General features: G+C 30.6%; 1 protein-coding gene across 1 annotated transcript in view; it reads right to left on the bottom strand.

The window, feature by feature from the left end:
- LOC108694580 overlaps positions 1–3,432 on the bottom strand; it is a 50,158-nt gene extending 46,726 nt beyond the window's left edge. The window contains exon 1 of the mRNA XM_018204153.1: positions 3,354–3,432. The gene's annotated coding sequence lies outside the window, so the exon portion shown is untranslated. The remainder of the gene's footprint in view (positions 1–3,353) is intronic.
- Between the last annotated feature and the right edge of the window lie 828 nt (positions 3,433–4,260).

A 4,260-nucleotide genomic window follows, 5' to 3' on the forward strand; every position in this document is an offset into this window, starting at 1 on the left:
GCGAGCGGCGAGCGGAAATTAAGTTTATCACCTATATATATATATATATATATATATATATATATATATATATATATACAAGCAAAAACATATTTTGCTGATTCAGCTAGAATTATAGCTGTTTTTTTTATCTGATAGAAAATTATGTATCATATGCATAGAATTTACAGCACAAATTCTATCTTTGTCATCTGTATGATTAGATGCAATATATATTTAATATCATAGTACTTGCTAAAAATTTATTTATTTTAGATATTTTTCGCACTTAGATAATTTTAGCTGTAACTGCAAGATCTTTTTTGAGCAGGATATTTTATAATACATGGACTTCGAAAATGAATTCGCGAAAAAAATAATCCAAAAAGTTATAAACATTCGTAGTCTGAATTACAGACATTTTTCATTAAATTCTCATTACAAACAAAACTAAATATATAACGAAAAAAGATTTTGTCTATGTTGAGTATATAACTATCAAATGTTGAGTGAAATAATTCTAATCAAATGTTCAATTAATATAATGAAAAATAATTTTAATAAAGTATCTTTTAAGATCGATGAATACATAATATGAATACACAATATGAATACAACAAATAGATCATAAAAGCTTTAAAAATCGTTAAAGTTGATCAGATTGGATTTAATGCTTAAATTTATAGATTATATGACATGTATATCCTACAAACTGCGCGTCGAATTTATTTTTTTGTTTTGAAACACAATCCTAACAGAACTTGAATAATATAATATTATAATAGTAATATTATAAATTAAATTAACAAATAATTTTAAAATATTTGTGTTTATAAATATCTTAATAATTTTTAATGCTGGTAAGCATCTTAAAACCTGTAAATAATTTTACTTTTCTAAATATTTACAATAATAAATATTACTAAAAACTATTAATTAAATTATTATGTTTGGTACAATACTAAATATTTAAGAATTTAAAATTATTTTATTTGTATTACTTGAATATTTTATTGGAATTATTTTACTTAACTTTTGATAATTATTACCAGATTCTTTTTTTAGCATTACATTCACACATTTCTGTCTTTAGTAATAGTGAACATTTAAACTTAAATCACGATAGTAAACATCTGGATAGAATTAGCTAAGATAATTCAATTTGTAATGAAAATTAATAAAATATTGTTTGTAACTCGAAAACAAGATTACAGATAGATAAGTGTGTGTAAATGAACTTATCGTGTTAAATTTATTTTTCAAATATGCTCAGTTATTATGAAACATCACATATAAAGAATCAAACATATAATTTGAAATTAACATGAAATTATGCAAACCATATTTATGAATATATTAGATGAATATATATGATGAATATATATGAAGAATTAAGTGTGTCACCGATGAGGTTGAAATGTTTTTGTATTAAATTTTGATGACGTTTTATTGAGACATGTGAAAAGCATATAAAACTGAAATCATATGTGCGAAATAAAAATACACAAGAAAGATCTTTATTTAAATCTGTAGATACATTAAATTTATACTGACAAGGCTGTGAAAAGATCAAAAGCTTAAGTATTGGTATGACGTCATTGAGTTTTTAGATGCATTAAAAAAGTAACGAGTGTGTACAATTCTTTATCTCTGTTTCTTATTTTATTAATTCTTAGTCATTTTTCTTCTTGTGCAAACAATAGACTGCTATTAATAATAATAGTCCAATAATAATGTGATAAAAAATAAAGTAGATACAAGGAGTGATTTAAAGTGATTAAATCGCAGTTTTTCCCATAAACGTCACCACGTTATCTCATAAGGGACAAGGAAATAAGTTCACGATCGTTAATAAAGTAACATAAAATATGAGATACTTGAGGTTCTTGATATAAAATATAACATTTTTTAAATAATATTTCTTAAGTCCAAAAAATGATCACGTCTGGAAGAGAAGAATAAAATGTGTGTGAAAAATGTGAGTGAATTTTTTACGAGCGTACAATTTAATGACACGAGAATTATAAATTACTATGGAAGATATAGATAAGATTGATCGAAAAAAGTCTATGCCTCGCATGAATACGGGGATAATTAATCTGGAGACCGGACCGCGGGATGAGGAAGAAATCATTTATCGAATGTTGCTGATTGGCCTTCAATATTTAGCCTGCCAATATTTTAGTGCAGTACCTGCACTAAAAAAGGATGGTTAAAAATGACAACAAATCAGAATTCTGGTTAAATCTACAATTCTAGTTGAGATAACCAGAATTCTGATTGATATGATCAAAATCTCCTGATTCAATTTATTATAATTCTAGTTGAGGTAACCGGAATTTTGATTGATACAATCAGAATCTTTAGGTTTGTTCATTTTTAACCAGAAACTTTTTTCTGTGCGTATGGCGAATACCTTTATAGCGGAAGTTCAGGGTCGCGTACAACCGCACAAAGTAACCACGAAGACTCGAGGAAGAAGTGCATCCTCGCTTTTCTCGGAAACGTCGAACGATCGCTTCGCCGGCAGCCGGTCCAGCAAGTTTCCCGATCTCTCGACAAGAAGGAGCACAATGCGAGAGAGAAATCCTTCCGTTACAATGATTCTTCGTGAAGTTTACTCGCGTTTTTCCGCGACAAGAATGAGAGAGCGCACAATGCTTACAAGCGAGACCAGTTTCGTGGATTCATTAAAAACGAGAGACGAGAATACATAACATGTGTTTTTCAAATCAACATTCAGAAACGATGAAGTACAGATTGTTAGTGACAGATTGCTTGTTGACAAGATTAAAAATAATACGATTCTTTCGCAAGGACATTAATTGCTCACATGAATCATTGCTCGATGAATATCTAATATTATGTATACAATTTTTATCTATATGTACCTTGGAATAATTTACATCTATATCTACCTTGGAAATCTTAAGGCCATAACATCATTTAAGTACTTCTGTTTATTAACGCAAAATGCGAGATATTCTTCAGAGATAATAATTATCTTTATTTTATATTAATTTCTTACAAATAATGAAAACACAAATAAAACAATAGTTTGTGATAACAGAATGTCAATTCTACTGTACTGTCCATGCTGTCAACTCTCGTAGCTTCGTAATCATTGTTATTATCGATTAATAATTCAAATTATTCATATTTATATAATCCGCGATTAATGTATGTTAAAAATAAAATATACTGTATATAATCGTCAAGTAAAAACTAAATTAATCCAATGCGTAGTTGCATATTAAAGCTCTTTCAAGAACGGCAATTTCCAACTATAATATATCACAAAGCTATAAATTTCCATACTTCTGTTTTTCTCTTTGTTTCTCGATAAATACTCAAGAATAAATTACATTACTTACAGCCTTGGAACAACCTTGTCTCTTCGATTAGTGACGCAAAACTCACACAAATAAAGTCTATAAGAAATCTAAATAAACACCGATGTGTTTTTATTTATAGAACGACGTGATCGAACAGATTGTATAAATCATAACAATCGAACAATCGCGTGATTGTGCAGCACAGATCACGATCAACGATCTCTACGGAGTTCGTGAACCCTTTCCGAGCACATCGCGCGCGCGCGCGCGCGCACGAACCCTCCGAATAATAGAGAACTGGAGAACTGGAGAACAACTCGCTTGGACGGAATGCACTGAGAGGATGGTACCGGTAAATTGCCCGTTGCGGTCGGCGGCGTAAAACTCACACAGATTGGCGAACGAAAGCGAACTTGTCTCGCGGCTTGTTTTCTTGTTTCGCGTTTTTCCCATCTAACTCTTCTCTCGACGGCGCGGCGGCAACGGCTGCGGTAGAGATGATGACCAACGTTCATGCAGACTTGAACGACGGTCGGGAGACGACTGTTACCACTACCGTGATCCACAACCACGTGGACTTTCGAAGTGCCACACACCATCTCATTTGTTGGCGTGTGCGTAACTTGTACACAAGATGAGTGCAGGCGAACTCATGAGCATGTGAACGTTCGATCGTTTGATCGATCCATCGATCAAAATCGCGCGAAACAATCAGAGAAAATGTAAGGATGTAAAATTGAAAAAGAAAAATGAGTTTCTTTGTTGACAATCAACTTCGTATAATTAATCTCTAGCTTCTTCCTAATGATTGCAATAACTTGATCAGTAATATAATTAATGATATTTTTTATCCCGAGAGAATATTTGATTTTTCTGCAACAACTTGCAGAAATTTGATCTAAGTATAGCATATATAGTATATATAATAATTATAAAATATATATAA

The sequence above is a fragment of the Atta colombica genome, unplaced genomic scaffold (assembly GCF_001594045.1).
Source record: "Atta colombica isolate Treedump-2 unplaced genomic scaffold, Acol1.0 scaffold120, whole genome shotgun sequence".
Taxonomy (NCBI): Eukaryota; Metazoa; Arthropoda; class Insecta; order Hymenoptera; family Formicidae; genus Atta; species Atta colombica.